Genomic DNA, 23,914 nt, shown 5'->3' on the forward strand with positions numbered 1-23,914 from the left:
ATTTCTTGACACATTTTCCATAGTCACCCATTCTTGCGAAAGCAATAATCCTAGAATTCAAAATTACCTCGGTACGAATTAGAGTGATCCTAATCCATCGACAGATTCAATGATTAACAACCAATTTAAACCATAAATGAATTTAATGAAAATATAAACGCGATTAAACTATGGGAAACAGACGTCTATGTTACGGATATTCCACCGAAATAGGGCTATGGATTTGGAAAATCAGGAACACTTTACTCGTTGGCTGCATGGAGAAAATTCTGGTTACTAATCTTTTGGAAAAACAGGCGTTTAAGCTTCACGCACCAGGCTACACAGATCTATGGTATATTCATCAGGCTTTCTGACGATTGAGAAAAATCCTGTGAGTTCATAACAAAAACATATAATTCAACTTCCGATTATCTACAAATTCGGCCATTCAATGTCAACAGAGGTTTCACGACTTTCTTCAACTCTTCCCTGGGACAGCGTCGTGTTGGTGCAGGTTGCAGAGAAATTGCATCATGAACCCAAACTCTTGCAGGATAAACGACGGTGAATTAAGATATCTGTCTGTATAACGGTAATTTTCAGCTTGCCAGACCAGAGTGGAGATTATAAAGGATAGCCACAATAAAATGAAATTGGCTGATAGAGCGAACAGCAAAATCATTGACTTTCTCAGTTTCTCCACCTCGGAATCTTTCTTATTGTCATTGCTGCTCTGGAGTCCACGGCGGACTCTGATTGTTACTATAATATGTCTGACTGTTAAAGTGTTGAACAATAGAATTAAACCGATTGGGAATACAGGTGTAACGATACTATTGAACACCCGGTAAGCTTTCCACACTGGTGAAGTAAAGTAATTTGCTCTGCCAATACAGAGCCATGGAGCTTTCATAATACTCGCGGAATGATCTATTACAAAGTAAAATGGAGAACACCTTAAACAACTCCCTATGCCGACAATCACCACGACTATTGTCGACGTCTTTTTGATGCAAAATCGTTTCTGCAACTTTTGTCTACAAATTGCAATATATCGATCAAATGAGAAAGTAACCGTCAGCCAGACAGAACAGCCAGTGGCTGCGAGCCGGAAGACAAGTGACGAAGCACAAATCGGACTGATGAACAAATATCCCGCATAATCGTATATATAATTGACCCGCTCCAATACAACGCCAATAATAACACCCAATAAATCAGCTGATACCATCGCCATCATGTAACGGGTGATGCATTCGGCGAGTCCACATTTTCCACGACAGAGGATCACAACAGCCATCAAATTAACTGAAAGAAAAAAAAAAGATAATAGTTTGTTTCATACGTACAAAATACGCGTAATTTCACTGGTTTTGCATACCAATAATTTTTAATGACTGAAATGAAACGATGCTTCTGATTTCAGGGAAGATCTGAGTGACAGCTGAGTCGGCAGATCTCCAGCAGTTGGTAACGGGATTCTGCAGTCCAAGGGATATTTAACGAGGAGTGCAGATCGACACACCCGTTTCGAATAGGTCCAGCTTTTTAGCTGATAAAGTTCAATAGGGCCTTGTTAGTGGGAATATAATGGGCACAAGTAGACTGTTTCTTCTGACGTGGCTCATGTGAGTCCAGGAATGCGCAGCGTTAAAATTCCAACAGGCAAAACGGGATAATAATTTTTCTTTGGTTTTTGTTGCAATTGAAAATATATTTAGAACATAATATTGAAAATGAGATCTCACTTGTTGGATTAACGTGTAAAGGAACTATGGTTCCGGTGTGGATCGATGGTAGTGCATAGTTTATATGGTTTCTGTGACAGATTAGAGGGGCTGAGGGGTCTGTGACTGTTCTGAACCTTTCTATGACTCCAACTATATTTCGTGCATGATCGGAATGCTCGTGAGCATGTTGTGGTAACGTTGAAGCCTTCTTTTCGCTACTACAAAGCTTCAGTTTTGGACATTGATAACAATTCAGACTGAGAACAGTATATACGTTCATGCTTTCGAAGGTTGAGCAAGGTAATTTGCTGGAACTACATCAGTATTAGTGCTAACTCGATTGTTACAGTTGACAAAGAAACCAGCAATAAGGAACCTCCGAAAGAAGAAAGAAACACAAGGTATAACATTGAAGAACCTCCGGAAGTAAAAAGAAACATATGTTTGAACCCTGATCAGACCGAAATACATCACGAGACAATGTTCTATGCGTCGCGAATATAATGTAGAGAAGCAGATAGAGCAAGAAGCAATCGCAAGCATAATCCAGTTACTTACTGGGGATACCAATTGTTGCCAGTTCGGGATAATAAGCACTCTCTATGTAGAAAATTGCTGGATACTCCATTTAGCAAGTGACGTTAAGTTTCGGTTAACAAGCTCATACTCCTTCCGACGAAAACTACAGGTGATTGATTTGAAAGTTTTTATAAAGGAGAGGATACTGCATTCCCCAAACGATTCTTAGCAGCTTATTAGTGACATCAGAGACAGCCCAGTGAACAAACAATTAAGGTAAGAGTTTTTTTACACATTTGGTAGCGCAATTGAAATCGGTCGTCGTAGAAATCATAGAAAATATACTGGCTACAGAAGGACTAAGATAGAGGGAGAGAACTGGCAAAGAAGTAGCGGATGGGATACACTGTCAGGAAGTTTATGCCTATGCACCTTGGTAGAAAAAAAAATAAGACTGTAAGATGATAAGACACAGGAGCAGAATTAGGTCATCTGGCTCATCGATTCTGCTCCGCCATTTAATCATGGCTGATCCTTTTTTTCTATCTCCTGTTCAATCCCAGTTCCGGGACTTCATCCAGTAACTCTTGATGTCATGGCTAATCAGGAACCTATCAATCTCTACCTTTAATATAGCCAAAGACCTGGACTCCACAACTGCATGTGACAACAAACTCCACAAATTCGCCTCCTTGTGCCTAAAGAAAATTCTCAGCATCTCTATTTTGAAAGAGGGTGCCCTCTTGTCCTAGAGTCTCCCACCCTGGGAACCATCCATTCCAAATCTACTCTGTCTTGGTCTTTCATCATTCTAAAGGTTTAAATGAGATCCCCCCTCACCCCGCTCATCCTTCTACATTCCAGAGAGTACAGACCTGGAGCCATCAATCGTTTCTTGTATGATAACCCTTTCATTCCTGGAATCTTCCTTCTAAACCTACTCAGGACCCTTTCAAATGCCAGCACATCTCTTCTAAGATCAGGGACACAAAACTGTTCACAATACCCAAGGTGAGGCCTCAACAGTGCCTTTTAAGGCTTCAGCATCACATCCTTGATCTTGAATCCTTGACCACTTGAAATGAAGGCTTTCATGGCATTTGCCTTCCTCGCCACCGATTCAACCGGCAAGTTAACCTTCAAGGTCTTCTGCACAAGAACTTCCAAGAACCCCGGCATCGCCGATTACTGGATGTTCTCCCTGTTTAAAAAGAAGTCCTCACATTTATTTCTACTACCAAAGTGCACTATCATTCATTTTTTCAAAATTATATTGCCACTTTTTTGCCCATTCGCCTAATCTGTCAGTCCTTCTTTATCCTACCCGCTTCCTCAGCACCACCTGCCTTTCCACCAGTCTTGGTATCATCTGCAAATTTGGCAACAATGTTATTTATTCCACCATCTGAATCATTAGTATGTACCATAAAACGAAGTGGTCCCAGCAGCGACCGTTGTGGAGCACTACTGGTCACTAGCAGCCAACCAGAAAAGGATCCTTTTTTTCCCACTCGTTATCCCCTACCAGTTTGCTAATTCTCTAACAACGTTTGTATCTTTCCTGTAATAGTATGGGCTTTTAACTTGGTAGGCAACCACATGTGTGGCACCTTGTCTAAAAGTCCAAATATACAACATTCGCTGCAGCCCCTTTATCTATCCTACTTGTAATGTGCTCAAACAGCTCCAACAGGTACTTCAGGCAGAATTGTTCATAAATGAAACCTTGCTGACGTTGTACTATCTTGTCCCGTGTCACCAAGTATTCCATCGCCTCATTCTTAACAGTTGATTCCAAAATCTTCCAAACCACTGAAGTCAGGCTAACTGGTCTATAATTTTCTTTCTGCTGCCTGTCTTGAATAGTGCAGTAATGAGGGTGGAAAATTTTCTAAATGGAGTGAAAATTCAAAAAAGGCAAATGCAAAGGGACCTGGGAGTCCTTGTACAGACAAACACACCGCTCCCCCAATTGTTAATTTGCAGGCTGATTCGGTGGTGTGGAAGCAATTGCTATCTTAGAAATCATGTCAAGAGGACGAGAATAAAAGAAGCAACAAGAATGCAATTCTGGGGCTTTATAAAGCCCTGGTGAGACCTCACTTGGAGTACTGTGAGTACTCCTCGCCCTCTGATGTTCGAACGGATGTTTCCGGACTTCAACCGCTTGTCATGTGCAAAGCGATTGTTGGCTCTGGGCCTGATTTCACTGGGATTCAGAAGAATGATAGATTATATCCTAGCTAATATTGAAAGGCCTCGATAGAGTGCGTGTTGGGAGAGTATAGGACCAGAGGAAATAGTCGCAGGGTAGAATTGCGTCCGTTTAGAACGGAAATGTAAAATTCGTTGCAACAGGCGTCTGTAGAGATCAAGTGGCCACACATTTTAATTCTACGTCCCGTTCCCATTCTGATATGTCTATCCATGGCCTCCTCTACTGTCAAGATGAAGCCACACTCAGGTTGGAGGAACAACACCTTATATACTGGCAGGGTAGCCTCCAACCTGATGGCATGAAAATTTACTTCTCTAACCTGTTAATGCCCCTCCTCCCCTTCTTACCCCATCCCTAATATATTTAGTTTTCCCCCCTCCTTTTTGCACTCTCTCTCTCTCCGCCCATCTCTCTGCCTGTTCTCCATCCCCCTCTGGTGCTCCCCTTCCCCTTTCTTTCTCTCTAGTGTTACGTATTCAGGCAACAATAAATATATGAGTTCGGCAAGGGTTTTTTGTAACAAACAACACGTTTATTAAACACAGAGAACAAACCCCCCAAAAGTAAACAAACACTAACGTAACCGGAAATCAACTGCGGTGCGGCATCTCAAACAGTTCTTAAAGCGATATTGCAAAAACAGTTCTTTAAAGTAGTATTGCCAAAAGTTCGATATGCTCACAGTCCATTTAAAAGGAGAGACTTTATAAGACGACTTAAATTCTCTTTCACGTCGCTTTGCTTCGATCCCAGACGTCGAACTTTTCCCACGAAGAATTTACGAAACGAAACGGCTTAAAGGCACTGACCTTTCCTTCCTCACTATCCTCAATCCTTTCTGGTAAACCCAGGGATTAACACGAAGATAGTCAACGAAATCCTTCCAAGTAAGGATCAAACAAAGGTCGAACCCCGTTTCACCGTAGAAAGCGATTCTCCTCGATCTTTAACTCCCGAACTTCGATCTTCATTCTCCACTGATTTCTCGAACTAGCAGAATCGTAAAGAACCTTCTGGCATTAAACTTTAGGCATTAGATAAAACTCCATCTTTCAACTAAACTGCGTCATCACTTAAATCACGCAGTGAAAAGAAGTCAACTTGGCAAATCCAGCCACGAACTGCCCGTCCTCACAGGGTGGGGTCTTCTTTTTATAACCTGTAAAAAAACCTGTCACATGATCTCTACTGGCGGGAAAATGACTTCACTTCACCATCACAAGACCATCACCTCAAGTCCAGTAAAGCTTCAACCCCAGTCACGTGACAAGGGTACCACTGTCATGTGTCACGAGTACGTAACACTAGGCCTCCCGTCCCATGATCCTTTCCCTTCTCAAGCTCTGTATCCTTTTGCCAATCACCTTTCCAGCTCTTAGGTTCACCCCACCCCCTCCTGTCTTCTCCTATCATTTCGGCTTTCCCCCTCCTCCTCCTACTTTCAAGTGTCTTGCTATCCTTTCTTTCAGTTAGTCCTGACGAAGGGTCTCGGCCCGAAACGTCGACACTGACTGGAGTGTGTTTGGACTTATGCAAGCGCTCTGCCTGCTTCTGAGTTGCGATGGCAAAGAGAGATGGAGTTATATCATGGACAATCGATGTTATGGTTTCTTTGCAGCTTGTTTACAATATTCCTGCGGCTTGTTTTGAATATGCAAAGACACACAGAAAAACACAGTTAGAGTCAAGATGGATTCGGTAAATTGAAGACACACATGAGTCAGTCGCTGGTTTAAACTTTCAGTAGCCCAAAGGGGTGAAATAAGATCAATCCAGATTTTTGATAAATGACTCTCACACGTTTTCTACAGCTAGTGCAAGTTTGGAGGAAAAGATGAGACACACAAGACCCACAGACACACGAAAGACACAGAGAGAAATAGACACTGGATGAGCTTTGAGTGTCCACGAAAGGGTGGCTTTTGCTCGCAGTGTGGAAAAGGGGTGACCGGTGGAAAGCTATCGGTGTGTTTAACCTTGGCCTGGCTTGATAGCTTTGACACGTGAAGACGGTACCCTTTTGTGTGGTCACAGTCACTGACTTAAACAGGTCTTCGGAGGACAACATGGGAAGAATCCACAGCATTGGATTATTTGGAAAACAACTCACCTCCCTGTCTCCTCAATTCTGCTCAACTCAATATCACGAAATGAACTGACTTGATTCCTACACCATGGTAAGACTGTATCATTTATCATCTAAGCTTGAAGATGTTTGGGGTTTATATATACACACTTATATATGTATTAACTCTGCTAACGTGTTTGCTTTATCTTGTTTTACCTTACTTCATTACGTAGATACTATTAAAATTGTGCTTGTTAACAGAAGACTCAAACTCCAGGTGTGTTCCATTTCTGCTGGTCCTTTTAAACCGTTATGGGGTACGAAACAGTGCCGCTATAATCGTTGTTCTCATGGTGCAAAATCGTTTCCGCAGCTTTTGAGCACGTATTGCAATACATCAAACAAATGTCAAAGCCACCGTAAGCTGAGAATCTAAAGACAACTGACGTAGCAGAAATCGGAGCAATTAGCAAAAAATTTGTAAAAACATAAATATTATAGATCCGGTCGAATATTACACCAGTGATTACACCGATTAAATCAGCTGATGCCACAGCCACCAGGTAAGGGGTGATGCATTTGAAGAAACCGCATTTTCCACCGCACAGGATCACATAACCACCAAATTAACTGAAAGGGGGAAAATAATAGTTAGTTTTTCAGCGCACAAACTCCGATCGATTTTACTTGATTTGCATTTGGTAAATTGAGTACAGACTGTCTGGAAACCGTCTTTCTGATTTCATTCCGGGTTAAAATGCCTTCGATCCAAAACGTGTTTGTACAGTACGTTCAGGACTGCAGGATTCAGTCATGTTTGAGGTCAAAGGAGAATTCGAGTAACAGCTGAGCCAACATATTTTCAGCAGTTTGCAATGCCATTTTAAACAGAGGAGCGATTATCGACGCAACCATCTCCAATAGGTCCAGCATTGCAACCGACATAGCTAACACTAAGAGTGGAAATATAATCGGCCCGGATGGACCGTTTCACCTGATGGCACACATGTCAGTGGAACCCGCAGCGTTAGAATTAAGACCAGAAGGGAAACACAAGTTTAAAAGGGAAACCGGGACAGTCATATAGTTGCAATTGAAGCGATACTTTGAAAATTCTATTGAAAACGAGTTCCCATTTGCTGCAAGATGCTGTAAAAGCACTGTGGTCCCCCTGTACTTAGATGATAGTAGGCATTTAAATGGTTGCAGCGTGGACTAGAGGGGACGAAGGGCCTGGGACTGCGCTGAACGTTTCTCCAATTCTAACTACGTTTCGTCGATAAAGTGGAAAGTCCTTGAACGCGCTATGCTGACGGTAAAGTTCTCTTTTCGCTCCGATAAAGCTTAAGTTTTGGGCATTGATACCAACTCAGAACGGCATATACCGTTAATGGTTTGGGAGGTTCAGGAAAGATCGATTGTTGGAACTAAATCAATAGTACTATTAACTTGGTGGTTACAGTTGATAAAGAAATTGCAAGAAGGAACGGCAGGAAGAAGAAAAAAAACATACAATAGGTTTGAAATGTAATCAGACTGAATTCCCTCGTCAGATGAAGAAAGTTGGATTTTACGGCGAAGATAACGCAGTACAGCTGAAAGAGCAAGAAAAAAATCGCGCACACACTCCAATTACTTACGAGGGATAAAAATCGCAGTCAGTACAGGATAATAATGCAGTAAATTGCTGTATACTTTATTTTCTGTGTGACGTAACGTATTCGTATGGTTAGGGTGTTAATACTGCAGAAAGGAACTGTTGATTGCTTTGAAAACACTCATAAAGGACAGGATTCTGCAATATCCAAACTCATTTTACCAGCTTATTAGTCACACCAGAGACAGCCCAGTGTCCAAACATTTCTCCTGAGCTATTTCGATACATTGTGTTAGCACAATGGATACGCTCATCAGGGAAATCACAACAGTGCACATTTAAAAACAAACTGTTTATTCACGGTTCCGAAGGAGAACGTCCCACATTCCTTCTCTATGACACAAAAGTAAAGATGTTTATAAAATAAGATGATTGGAGAAAATATGCTTAACTTTATTATCACTTCCAAATATGTATAATTTTATAGTAGTTAACACAGCAATTTAACACGATTAAATTAATAAAAGAATTTTAATTAGTATTTCAATTAAGTAAACTAACTTGACAGTGGATGAGAACAAGTGCTACAGTGTTGGGCATGAAGTAGTTGGTTTATCAAGAGAGGCTCTCCCAGCAAACAGAGGCTGATGATAGATCAACATTGCAGTCAATAGGATAAGTTGCAATATAAGAGGAGGACAAAAGCGAAGAGGGTGAAAACAGGGCTAAAGGTGTTTTGTTTGAATGCTCGCAGTAGATGAAATTATATTAATCGAACAAAGTGGATGAACTTGCAGTACAGTGACAGATTAGCAGCTATGAAGTTGTGGCTATCAATAGATCGTGACTGAAAGAATATATCGCTGGGGCGTTAACGTCCAAGGATAGACATTTTCCCGAAAGGACAGACAGAAGGTGTGCAATGGCGCTATGGTTAAAAAAAGGGAAATCGCATCGTTTGAAAGAGGTGACCTCGGGTCGGAAGGTGTTGAACTGTTTTGGGTAGAGCTAAGGAACTGCAATGGTTAAAAGTCCCTCTTGGAAGTTATATACAGACTGTGTATATACTGTTATATACAGATTGTGGTCAACAAATTATAACAGGAGATGCAAAATACAGGCTAAAAGGGTAGTGTTGCAATTGTCAAAGGGAATTTCAACATGCAGGTAGATTGGGAAAATCTTATTGATGTTGGACTCCAAATGCGGGAATTTCTAGCATTCCTGCAAGATAGCTCTTTCGAGCAGCTTACGTTGGGCCCACCAGCGGAGCAGTTATTTTGGATTGGTTGCGGTGCAAAGACGGGGACTTGATTCGAGAGCTTAAGATAAAGAAAAGACCACTGATGGAAATGTGATCATGATATGACACAATTCACACTGAAGTTTGAGAAGGAGACCCTAAAGTCAGATGCCTGAATATTGCGATGGACGAAAGCCAATTATAAACGCATTAGAGAGAGATTTGCATGAACTGATTGGAAAATAACACTGATAAGGGTAACGGAAGAGCAGCAATGGCTGGAAATTCTGGAAGTAATTCGAAAGGTTCAGGATTTGTAATTCCCAGGAAAAAAAAGACGTGTGCTAATGGCGAGGTAACAGAACGGTGGATAACAAGAAGTCAATGTCAACAGAAAACCGAAAGAGGGCCCTGTAATAGAGCAAGCATTCGTGGGATGTTAGTCGATTGGAAAGCTTTTAAAAACGTTTAATAGTGACAAAAAAAGCATTATGGAAGGAAAGATGGAATGCGAAAATAAGCAGGCCAATCATATTCAGATAAATACCATATGTTTCTTGAGATACATTAAGTTTAAAAGAGACAGGCGAGTGCTTATCAGACCGCTGGGAAAGGTGCCAAACAGGTTACAATGTGTGAAAAGAAAATGCCGGACGAACTGTCTAAGTTCCTTGCACGTGTTCACTGTGCAAGACACTAGCAGCGTGCCAAAAGTTCGAGAGTGCCAGGGGTTCAGGAAAACGTGAATATATCATTACTTCGGAGAAGATTCTTGGGATCTGAATGTTGATGTATTACCTGGACCAGACGGTGCTCAGCTCTGGGGTCTGAAGAAGATGTCCGAAGAGATTGGAGATGAATTAGACATGATTTTTCAAGAATCTCTAGATACGGGGACAGTAGAAAATATCAGATGTCACCCCACTCTTCAAGAAAGGAGAGAGACAGAAGAATGGAAATTATATGCCAGTTGGTCTGACCTCAACAGTTGGGAAGATATTCGATTGGATTATTAAAGATGTGGTTTCGCGATACTTGGAGTCACATGATGAAATAAATCGTAACAGCTTCATCGTTCCAGGAAAAATTAGGCTTGAAAAATTTGTTGAACGTGTTTAAACAAATAACAAGCAAACAAGACAAAGCTGAATCTGTGTAACCAACAAAGCTGAAGTGGAGGTGGAGAGGCTGTTACCTATATTGCAAGAGTATACGGCCAGAGGACACATCCTCAGAAGAGAAGAGCGTCCTTTTAGAACGGAGCTGAAGGCAAGAGAGTGTTGAATTTGTGGAATCCGTATCCAACCCCTCGTGTATGGGCAAGGCAGAGGTAGTCAGGGCATGACGGGATACGGGGAGAAGGCAGGAGTTTGGGGCTGAGAGGGAAATGGATCACCAATGATGAAATAGCGAAACTGGCTGGATGGGCCAAATTACGTAATTATGCCCATATATGACGTTATAAATCTTATATAAGTGAAAATTTTCGGTCACTTCCCTGTCTTACAATGAAAAATTGTCATTTTGACCGAGCCCATCAGTTCGGTTTTGCAAAACAGCGTCTCCTGCATGATTTCCATCAGCACGGGTGCACCACACAGTTATGTAGCTAGCCCCCTGTTATACCAGCGTTTCATTTGGGACTGAGAGGATCACTAACATTGCATTCCCCGCTGTTATTGTTTCCGAGAAGCTGTCCTGGGCCCAGCAGGTAAGTGTAATTACCATGAGAGCATGGCAACGTTTCCACTACTCCAGCAGTTTGCGCAGATTCGGAATGGCATATCGAGCTTTGACAAAGGACTGAAGGTACTTTGTTTCAATGCACGCAGTACACGGAATACGGTTAGATGAACTTGAGGCACAGTTACAGATTGGCAGGTATGACGTTGTGCGTATCACTAAATCGTGACTCAAAGAAGCTTATAGCTGGGAGGCTAATGCCCATGTACAAAAGATTGTATACACATCATATCGAAAGTACAGGTAGAGGGTACGGCCTAGCGCTACTGGCAAAAAAAAAATGAAGTCAAGTAATTTGAAAGGGGTCGCATAGTGTAGGAAGGTGTTAAATAGTTGTGGGTAGAGGTAAGGAATTGCAAGTGTAAAAATACCCTAATGGGAGTTATATCCAGACACCTATGCAGTAGTAAGTATTGGGTCTACAAACTAACACACGTCAAATATTACAACATGCGAAAAGAACAATATCAAAATAGTCATGGGAGAATTATAAAGGCAGGTAGATTAGGCAAATAAAACTGTTGCTGGATCGCAAGAGGTGAGATTTCCAGACTGCCTCCAAGATGGTTTTTAGGGCAGTTCATGTCTGAGGCGACTCGGAGACCAACTGTTTTGGATGAGGTGTTTAGAGACCTTAAAGTAGAAGAACCCTTCAGAAAAAGTGATTATAATATTATGGAGTTCGCATTAAAATTTGAGAAGTAGAAGCTGATGTCAGATGTATCAGCATAACACAGAAGTACGGGAATTACAGAGGCAGGAGGGAGGAGTTGACCAGAAATTACTTGAGAAGAACACTGATTGACATAACGGTAGAGCAGCAATTACCATAAATTCTGGAAGCAATTCAGACGCAGAGGATGTACACACTCCAAAGAGGAAGAGATATTCTAAAGGCAAAATCACACAATTGTGGTTAACAAGTGAAGTTATGGCTAACATTAAAGTTAAATGTATGAATTATAATGCAGCACAGATAGTAGGGTTAGATGATTGGTAACGACAAAAATGGAGAAGGAAAGTAATGTTTAAAAGGATACAGTAACATCTTTAGGTATATTAAGTTGAAAGCAGACCCGAGTGTGAATACCGGATTGCTGGAAAACGCTGCTAGTTAATCGGAGTGGAGACAAGGAAATAACGGACGAACTGGATAAGTGTTTTACATCAGTAATCACTGTAGAATACTGCAGCAGTGCGTCGACCGTCTAGGCTGTAAGAAGTCATAAGTGTGTGAAGATGCCGTTGATACGGAGAATATCATCAGAAAAGTAGATAAGTCACTTGGACCAGATAGAGTACAGCCCAGGGTTCTTAAAGAGGTAGCTGGTGAGATCGTTGAGGCATTTGTAATGAACTTTCAGGAAAACTATATATATATATATTCAAGAATCGTTCTGGAACACTGGAACATTGCAAGTGTGACTCCACTGCTCGGGAAAGGAGAGAGACCGAAGTGAGGAAATTAAAGGCCAGATGGACTGACCACAGTCTTTGAGAAGTGGTGAGTCGTTTGATAATGATAAGGTGTCAAGAGTACTTGGAGACAAATGATAAAAGAGGCCATAGTTAGCATTGATTCCTCAAGGCAAAATCTTGCCTGACAAACCTTTGGATTTCTTTGAATAAGTTCGAAGCAGGACAGGCAAAGGAGAATCGGTTGGAGAAAAGGAGAAAATGAGAAATGTTCTTGCATTTTCAGAAGATAAATGCCACACCTGGTTACCAAGCTATGAGCCTATGGTATAACTGGAAAGATTTTTTTCTTGGATTAAGCTGATGGTTATTGGCAGGAGGAAAAATGTAGAAACAAAGGGAGCCTTTTCTGGTTGGTCGATCGTGGCTCGTCGTGTTCCATATTGTTATTGTGTGCTTATTGTTTCATTATTTACGTAAAGAACTTCAATGAAGTAATTGATTGCTTTGTTGAAAGCCTTGCGGACGCTACGAAATTAGGTAGAGGGATAGGTAGGTTTCAGGAAGTAGAGAGGCTACAGAAGGTTTAGAGATTAGGAAAATGGGTAAAGTGTAGCGGATGGAATATCGTGTCGGGAAGTGTGTGGTCATGCATTTTGCTAGCAGAAATAAACGGAAAGGAAATTCAAAAATCAGAGTCGCAAAGGGACATTCAGTCCTTGTGCAGAATTACCTGAAGGTTAATTTTCAGATTGAGTCGGTTGTGAGCAACGCAAATGCAATGTTAGCATTCACCGCAAGAGTACTAAAAAGAAAAAGCAAGGTTGTAATTTCGAGGCATTATAACACACTGGTGAGGCCTTAATACGAATATTCTCAGGAGGTTTATCTTTGAAAGTATGTGCTGCGTTTTGTTGGAAAACATGTGCTGACATTGGAGAGGGTTCAGCTTTCTTCACCTCTCCCCTGAATTTCCTCTGGGACCGGGTGTAGATACACGTGTCGGTGCAGGTGCAGAGAAATTGCAGTATGAACCCAAACTCTTGCAGGACAAACGACGGCGAATTAACGTATCTGTCTGTGTAAAAGTAATTCAGAGATTGCCTGATCATAGTAGAGACTATAAAGGTGATCCGCAATAAAATAAAATTGTCATTGCTGTTCCGGAGTCCTCGGCGGACTCTGTTTGTTCCGATAACATGTCTGACTGTTTAAGCATTGAACAACAGAATTAAACCGATTGGGAATAATAGCGTCATGGTCCTATTAAACATCTGATAAACTGCTCACAGTGGTGAAGTAACGTAATCTGCACTGAGAATACAACGCCATGGAACATTGTCAATAACCGCGAAAGTTGCTGCTGCAAAGAGAAATGGAGAATACCTTAGAAAACCTCCTATGCCCACAATCACTACCATTGTAATCGGCGTCCTCCCGGTGCAAACTCGCTTCTGCAGCCTTTGCAACACATCAATCAAATGTGAAAGCCACAGTCAGCCATACAGAACAGTACAGAAGTGCGAGCCGAAACGCAAGCGTCGTATCACAAATCGGAGAGATGAACAGAGCATTGGCAAAACTGTAATATTTATTGATCCGCTCTTGTAGAACGTCAATGATAACACTCATGAAATCAGCTGTTGTCATTACCACATGACCCTAATGATTCACACCACCAGGTAGATAAACAGTTATTACTCCTCAACATCACACTATGATCCTATGGATTTGCAAAGTCCTTGAAAGTGAGTTCGTACATTCTGCAAACTGTACAGAGTTGAGGTGCAAAACGTTGTCCACGCTGATAATGTTCCTGATGGTCGTACAGCAATAACTTCTTGAACCCGTTTGAGCGGAACCTAAGGATGCTACACCTTTTACACGATGGTAGAAGCGAAAAGAGAACGAAAATAAAATACAAGGGGATATGTTTCTTGCTGGTCTGTGTGGCCCACCCAGACGGCGAGTTTTGGACGGTTATTTCCAACAGGAATGCTATGTATATCTAGTACACTGATAAGGCCTTTGGCGTATTATGTGATATTCTGCTTTACATAGCTCACTATCAAAATGCTGGCGGCAACTGAGGGCAGCAAGCATGCATGCAACGGACATGTAAATTGGCCAGTCAGGCTGAGGGAAAAGTGAGAAATGTAGTGGAAATATCGGAAGGGATGACTAAAGTCTCAAAGTTTTTTTTTGCATTGAGCAATGAACTTTCACTGACTAAGGTATTTCCTTGGTATTGAAACAGCTCCACGTGTGTTTTGATTGTGAGGGGTCAGATCCAGCATCTGTAGAAACGATTCCCATGAATGAGCAAGTAGAAGAATCTGGTGATGTCATTTCTATTGCAGGAAGCTGAGGAGTTAAGGTAAAAACAGTAAACCAGAAATTTTAATTTCGTGTTTGTGGAGACACTGAGAGCAGTTCAGGGGAGGGGATAGGAAGAATTTAAAGAGAAAGACTTAAGTTTGTCATAGTGACGACAACATTGGTGAATTCTATTTATAGCCTGACAGTGTTATGCTGATGCAGCATCAATTGGGATATTCGAAGTCTTTGTTACATAATAACCTACAGCACCGAATATACACTTTGGTTGACATCTCTGGATAGATTATGAAGCTAAGTATGTTCTTTTATGTCCTTTACAATTGCTTTTCGCCTTGAATTTGATTCTGAAACTGTTGGAACATGTGATCCACTTTGGAGATCGTCATGGTGTTTCAGCGCTCTGCAGTCACTTATTCCGGGAGACAGTGGTAGCGTGTCGTGGCGAGAAGGCTGCAGGTCGAGCGCAAAACGATGTTCGAATTCGCTTCGCCAATTAAAGCCTTCCTTTTTCGCCGATTAAAGTGACGAGAGAGATTGAACCATCGAGGCGAATACGGACGGTTAGCGCCGGCTGCCTGCCTTTTGATTGCTGGTGAAACTGTTCTGCTCCGGAGAGAGAAGACTGCTTTTTGATCGCTGGGTATCGGTCTGCTGTCGGAGCGGATAAACTTACTTTTCAGCGTTGGTCAAATGGCATGCTGCTCGAGAAGGAAATGTGGACCGCTGTGCCTGGAGAATGTGAACTAGGTTCTCTCCGTTTTGGATATGGACATGCGAAATGGGACTTTTAACTGTCTTATACGTTTTAATATAATATGTTTTTCACCCGACCTTTCTCGTTATTTAGTGCCTGGAAGACTAGAATTTTGGGGTCGATGTGCTATTCGGTTTTTGATATTTTTTTTTCGTGCGGGTAGGAAGGATTTGGGGGGTTGATGATCGTGATTCCGCTCTTTTCTTTCTCTGTTTCGTCGATGTCTGGAGAAGTATCATTTCAGAATTGTAGACATTGAAATGAAGTTAACCTTCGAACCTTGAACATTTGAAAGTTAGCTGTAACCAGGTGGAGGAGGGATTTTGGATGATCGAGTTAAAAGCATCTGTAGAGAAAACGAGATACTTACTATTTTATATCCAGTAATGTGGAAACATTCCCCAAACGATCATAACCTTATCGTAGGGTTTCGAGGCTTGAGTGCCACATTGATTTGGAAGCCATGTTGGCTTGTGCCCTGTATCTTGGGAGGGTCATAGTTCAAAGGGTATTGACCAAGTTAACAGTGATCCACCGGTCTTTTGGGTCCTAACTTTGCTGACTTTTTAAAAGGTGTTAAGAAAACCGCAATGAAGAATCTTTCTATATCTATATACGAAGGAATGTGCAGACGTAGATGGAGAACTCTCCTTGCTTCCCTTGTGGTGTCATGGTCAGTAAGTGAGTAATTATTGTTGGAAAACCGAGCATTACTGTTGATAATTTAATCTCAGTAAAACAGATTTAGATGCCAATGTAATAATTGCATATGCATTAAAATGACAAATAGTCCGTATTTAAGAAATTGGCATAAAGTGGCAAGCATTATATAGTAAGTTTAGATAAAACTAAAAAGAAAAAAATAATCGGCCATTGTTTATGGCTGTCGGAACCGGACAACTAGCACAGAGTGTTGCTTTTAAATCTTCTAGGTTATCGGAAAGGTGGCTGTACGTTTCATTTTAGACTCTGCTTTTTGGTTAAATATAATGGAATATATGGCTGGTGAGAGTTCGTAATTCAAAAAGAGGTACTGGAAGATAAAAAGTAAAAGACGCATGGCGCAATAAGACAAAAATGTACAGCCTCTTGCAATGTTTACAAACAAACTTGAAAAATGAAATTAAACAATCAGATAGAGTAATTTGCACGCTGGGACGATATGGTAAAACGAGACTCCATTTTCAAAGTAAGAAACCTTCTGACGTGTGAAATGACAGAGCAGTATTGAGCGGCAGAGGAAACTACTTCGGCTTGAACAAAAACATTTTCTTCTTGGTAAGGTTTCATTGTCTAGTTACATAGGCCTAAAAAAACTTCAAAAGTCTTTTGATATATTTAACTAATACATGTGTATTGTAGATATTCTCGTAAAGTACTTGAAATACATTCACATTTTGAAGAAACCATAAATCATTGTTAACACTATCAAACGCTTGAAAATGCACGCATACATTTAACGGCGATAGAGTACTGTTAGCACGAAACTGTGACTGCTCGGGGCATTGGAGTCTGGTGTCCTTCGTAAGAAAGCTCATATGGATGGACTTTCTCCGTGTGCTTCCTTTCCTCCCACAGCCTAAAATTCTCACTATGAGCACGTTAATTAGTAGTTGTAATTTATTCTGTGATGAGTTTGGGGAATGCCGGATTGCTGGCGGGCGTGGATCCATGAGCCAGAAGCAATCGTGCTGATCTGCGGTGTGTGTCTAAATAATCTGTATCTCTGATCTGCGAGACTTCTGCCGGGGTGCTGATGATAGATTAAATTATAACTTCCCTGAGCTGTGCAGAAATAAAAGTAACTGCTATATTATCCAATTTTCACTTGATGCATATTCATGCAATTTTATCAAAATAGATGTGAAAATACAAAATACGCCACATTGGAGGTTGAAGATCGTTTCTTGTATAATATTGAGGAGAAACTCCTCTGATATAAACTGTTTATTTTCCCGAAAACCCAATCTAACTAAGGTAACCTTTAGATTGGGGAAACTGAAACAGAAACGAAAACGCAGGTGAGGTAACAATGGAGGAGAGAAAGAAAGGAAATTAACTATTCTGGTCTCAGGCATTAATTTTCTGACGCAGATTTCAATATTCACTCATTCTAATGAAGACAATAGTTCTGAAAATATAATATCACCTCGGTACGAAACAGAGTCATACTGAGTTTCGGTAATGTGACTAATTAAAATACAAATTTTGATGGTAATATAAAGAAATATGTGTGTCACAAATATGGGAAACAAATGTACGTGTTACAAATTCGCCGATATTATACCGAAGTTGGACCATGATTTTGGACATAAAGCTTGCCTTTGACGCGACTAGATTTGTAGAAGGAAACCTTATCGATGAGATAAATCACAGCATCGCTTGAAATGTATAGTAATGTTTTACTGTGAGGTTCACGTCGGAGATGCATTTTTCATACTTTCATAAAAACTCCCTTTCATAAAGGCACGTCAACCTGCGTGTATACTTCTCTTTCTCAGAGAGCAGCGTGTTACTTCAATTTTTGAAACCAGAACAACGGAGATCCGATACTTAAACCCCACTCACTTTATCAGCCACCAGATTGTTATGTCGAAGGTTCATTTCTCAGCCAGCTATAAAGGATGTGCAAGCGTGTTCAGTGGATCCAGTCAGTCAGAATACAATTCTACCAATGTATGAATCACACTCGCATCACGTGGTTCGCTGGGCAGATTTCGGTATCAATCCAATCATTTTAAATGTAATTCTGCGGATGTAAGACTGACATTGGCAATAGTTTATTATTCGGGACACTTGAGGAGGGTCACTTGGCTGCCATTTATGGAAAAGCACGCTTCCAAACTTCAAGCTACTGATGATGCTAATTTATGTTATATTGATCAGACCAACAAATAGTTCCGAAAATTATAACAAAGCGTACAATTCATCTTCCGATTATCTACAAAGTCGGCCATTCAATGTGACCAGATGTTTCACTCCTTCCTTCATCTCTTCCCTAAATTTCCTCTGGGACAGTGTGTAGATACACGTGTTGGTGCAGGTGCAGAGAAATTGAAACATGAACCCGAACTCCTGCAGGATAAACCTCGGCGAGTTAAGGTATCTGTCCGTATAACGGTAATTTTGAACTTGCCAGATCATAGTAAAGACTATAAAGGGGATCCACAATAAAATGAAATTGGCTGATAGAGCGAACAGTAAAATCATTGACTTTCTCCGGTTCTCCACCTCTGAATCCTTCTTATTGTCATTGCTGCTCCGGAGTCCTCGGCGGACTCTGTTTGCCGCGATAATATGTCTGACCGTTAAAGCATTGAACAATAGAATTAAACCAATTGGCAATAAAGGTGTAATGATACTATTAAACATCTGGTAAGCCTTCCACACTGGTGAAGTAAAGTAATCTGTTCTGCCAGTACATCGCCATGGAAAGTTATTATTAATCGTGGAATGATCCACTGAAAAGTAAAATGGAGAGCACCTTAGACAACTCCCCATGCCCACAATCACCACCACTGTCGTCGCTGTCCTCTTGGTGCAAAATCGTTCACGTAGGGTTTGGCTACAAATTGCGATACATCGATCAAATGTGAAAGACACCGTCAGCCAGACAGAACAGTCCATGGCTGCGAGCCTCAAGACAACTGACGAAGCACAAATCGGAGTGATGAACAAAAATCTCGCATAAACATAAATATAATTGATCCGCTCGAATACAATGCCAATGATAACACCCATCAGATCAGCTGCTGCCATCGCCACCAGGTAACGGGTGATGCATTTGGAGAGTCCGCATTTTCCACGATAAAGGATCACAATAGCCATCAAATTAACTGGAAGGAAGAACAGAAGATTTAGTTTCAAGCGCTCAAAAGCCGATCAATTTTACTGGATTTATATAAAATTGTTTTCTGACTGAAGGAGAATTGTCCTTCTGATTCCAGGGAGGATCTGAATAAAAGTTGAGTCGGTAAATCTCCAGCTGTTGGCAACCGGACTCCATGGCACATTTAAGAGAACGCGGCGGATCGATGCAGCCATTTGGACTGGTTCCAGCTTTCTAGCTGACAAAGCTGAAGTGAGCATTGAGAGTGGGTATTTCGTGGGCCTAGATAGACCTTTTCTTGTGACGTCGCACATGTGAGTACATGAACGCGCAGAGTTAAAATTAAGATGAGAGAAGTAAAAAAACAAGTTCAAAAGGGGAAAAGGAACGATCATATTCTTCTCGGTTACTGTTGCAATTGAAAATAATATTAAAACAATTATGTTGAAAACGAATCCTCAGTTGTTGCATGGTGGTGCAAAGGAACTATACAGTGAAAGGTCGGGCAAGGTAAATCGCTAGAAATACATCTATAGCTTGGGAGCTTAAGAGGATTAATGGCGTCTAACGTCGACTCGTTTGCTTGCATCATTGGAAACCGCTCTAGTTCCAACTTTAATTTCTCTATTTTCCCTTTCAGCGTTCTTTTGACCCTGACCTGGATTTACACGCTGAATACGGTTCTTTTCGGGAAGCGGGCCAGCTTTCGGGGTTTCACGACTGGCAGTTATTCGGCAGGCCAAGGGCTCGATCGCCTTCGGAATGCCGAGATGTCGTGGCTCTGGAGACGGGTGGATCGAAGGTCAGTGTCCCAGCAGATCGGTGTGTCGTGGGTAATGGAAGATCTAAGGCTGTGTGCCCAGAGACCGGAGGTCTTTCGGATCAGAGCTCGGAAAAACAACGCCACAGACTTTTAACATTCTAAATCAGAGAGCTGTTTGTTCTGCCTCCCCTCTCGCTTTGCTCACGCTTGTGAGTTCAGTGATGGATGCCAATGCTTTTTTTTGGTGGTGGGGGCAGAGGGACTGTTGCTTGCTGCCGCTTATGCGGGGGAGGAAGGGAAGCTGGAGCGGCAACTTTCGGGTTCTAACATTTGATTGTCGTTCATTCATTTGGGGCATTCCTCTGTTTCGTGGATGGTTGCAAAAAAAAAGCATTTCAGGATGTAAATTTCTCTGACATTAAATATACATTTGAAATATATAAAACCTTTGAATATTTGTGCTAATTCGGTTGTTGCAGTTGGCCATGAAACCAGCCATAAGGAACGAAAGAAGAAAGAAGAATATATTTCAAACCTGATAAGATCGAAATCCCTCATCAGACAATAACTATGTGTAATGGTTTTTAAGACGAATATAATAGAGAGCTGCAGATATAGCAGTAAATAATTACACACACTCTCCAGTCAGTTACTTACGAGGGATACCGATTGCGGTCAGTACAGGATAATAAACACTCTCTATGTAGAAAATTGCGGGATATTCCATTCTCTGTGTGCCGTGACGATCAGATTAAAAAGCGTCTACTACCGTAAGCTACTAATGATGGAATTGAAAGCTTTTTATAAAGCAATCTCCAAACTAATCTCAGCAGCTTATTAGTCACATCTGAGACAGCCCAGCGAACAAACAATTCACGTGAGGTATTTCTATACATTGTGTCACGGCGCAATGAAAATTGCCCATCAAGGAAATCACAACAAAATACAGACATTTTCTTTAATCTTTTGATTAACCATTCAAAGGAGATTGTTACACATTCCTTATGCATGACACAACACTTAAGATGCTCATATAGAAATTTAATCGGGACAAATATTTTTAAACCTTATTATCACGTTCAGATATGTATTATTCATAACAGTTGGTGCATTCCCAAACCTCCTACATTCGTAAAGGGAATTAAATTAGTTCTTTTTAATTAGTTAAACTAATTTGGCAGTTGATCAGAACAAATGTGATGTTGCTGAGCATGAGGTACTAGGTTTTTCAACAGAGGCAGTGTGTACTGAGGCTCCTCGCAAGGAAATATTAATGATAGAGAAATTTCAATCAGCAGGATAAGTTGCAATGTAAACGGCGGACAAAATCGAAATGGGTGAATACAGTACCGAAGGGTTTTATGTTTGAATGCACGGAGTAAATGAAATAACGTAGATGAACTTGCAGCAAAGTTAGGCATTGGCAGTTATGACGTTGTGGGCATCACTAATTCGTGACTCCAAGAAGTTTATACCTGGGAACTTAATATCCAGGATACACATTTCATTGTAAGGACAGATGGTGGGGGGGGGGGGGAGTGTCGCTAAGGGTAACATACAAAATAAAAGCAACAGAAAGAGGTGACATAGGGTTGGTAGCTGCTGCATTATTGTGGCGAGGGTGAAGGAAATACAGGGGCAAAGAACATGATGTGATATATAGACCTCCAAACTGCAGGAAGGATGAGATTTACAAATTACAACAGGAGATTTCAGGGTCATGGAGGATGGTCACCAGTGGAGTGTCTCAGGGATCTGTTCTGGAACTTTTACTCTTCGTGATTTTTCTAAATGACCTGGATGAGGAAGTGGAGGGATGGATTAGTAAGTTGGCTGAAAACACAAAGGTTGTGGATAGTGTAGAGGGCTGTCAGAGGTTACAGCGGGACATTGATAGGATGTAAAACTGGGCTGAGAAGTGGCAGATGGAATTCAACCCAGATAAGTGTGAAGTGGTTCGTTTTGGTAGATCAAATATGATGGCAGAATATAGTATTAGTGGTAAGACTCTTGGCAGTGTGGAGGATCAGAGGGATCTTGGGGTCCGAGTCCATAGGACGCTCAAAGCAGCTGCGCAAGTTGGCTCTGTGGTTAAGAAGCCGTATGGTATATTGGCTTTCATCAATCGTGGAATTGAATTTAGGAGTGAGAGGTAATGTTTCAGCTATATAGGACCCTGGTCAGACCCCACTTGGAGTACTGTGCTCATTTCTGATGGTCTCACTACAGGAAGTCTGTGGACGTCATAGAAATGGTGCAGAGGAGATTTACAAGAACAGTAAACACAAAGTACACTGCAGAAGCTGTTGTCAAATCAACACGTACAAACCTATCCTGATGAAGGGTCTCGGCCCGAAACGTTGATTGCTCGTTTCCACGAATGCTGCCAGACCTGCTGAGTTTCTCCAGCTTGCTTGTACGTGTAGATTTACAAGAATGTTGACTGGATTGGGGAGCATGCCTTACGAGAATAGGTTGAATGAACTCGGCCTTTTCTCCTTGTAGCGACGATGGATGACAGGCGACGTGCTAGAGGTGTACAAGGTGATGAGAGGCATTGATCTTGTGGGTAGTCAGGGGCTTTTTCCCAGGGCTGAAATGGTTACCACAAGAGGACACAGGTTTAGGGTGATGGGGAGAAGGTACAGAGGAATGTCAGAGGTATTTGTTTTACTCTGAGAGTGGTGAATGCGTGGAATGGGCTGCCGGCAACGGTGGTGGAGGCGGATACAATAGGATCTTTTAAACGGCGTTTAGATAGGTACACGGAGCTTAGTAAAACAGAGGGCTATAGGGAATCCTGGTAATTTCTAAGGTAAGGACGTGTTCGGCAGAACATTATGGGGCGAAGGGCCTGTATTGTGTTGTATTGAGAACCACAGGGGTGTTATCTGGCTTGTGACTTCTGCACTTCCTTCTCCTGATACTTATCACTTAGCTGTTTCCCCAGGCCCTGGTGTGACTACCGGCGGATAAATCCTATCTATCACCTCCTCGCTCTCCATATGATAGGACAGGAGTAAAGGACAGGAGATTGAGGCTGAGAAAAAAATGTATCACCCGTGATGCAAAGGCGGAGCAGACTCGATGGGCCAAATTGCATAATTGAGCTCTTATACCTTATGATCATGCTAACATAAACGATTACCTGCGTGTATAATATTCACACTTTTGACTATGTGTGCAAGCACAGCACCAATGCGCTGTTGCAGGCCAAACCGGTGTGACTACCAGCCTGTAGTTCCTATCTAACACTTCCTCACTCTCCCTGACCAGACAAATGTTATCGAGCTGCATCTCCACTTCCCTTTACGCACCTGGCGCAGATATGGCCGTCCGGGAGGCGGGATCACCTAGATTCCTACATCTGACACCGAGCACAGAACACCGGCCTCACACACATACTTCCTGTCTGTGTTCTGCACAGGTAACCTACCTCGCCTCGACATTTTATCGGCGAAGTCCCGTTGAACCAAAGCCCTCCTACTCTGAATGTCTCTCCTCCGTCGACCGCTCCATCGACGCTGTAGAGCTGTCTCTTTTAAACTCTGCCCGCTGTACTAACTGGTTGGCATTCCCGGGCTTGCGCAGTCATGCCTCCATTCAGCCGCTGAAGAAATTTTATTGTAGGACTCTCAGTACTATTAACTGTGGTGTTAATAGTTGAGGCTAATGAAATGGCTTCTCTGTAATGTTACTTAATGCTGTAATG

The sequence above is a fragment of the Hypanus sabinus genome, chromosome 24, assembly GCF_030144855.1.
Source record: "Hypanus sabinus isolate sHypSab1 chromosome 24, sHypSab1.hap1, whole genome shotgun sequence".
Lineage (NCBI taxonomy): Eukaryota > Metazoa > Chordata > Chondrichthyes > Myliobatiformes > Dasyatidae > Hypanus > Hypanus sabinus.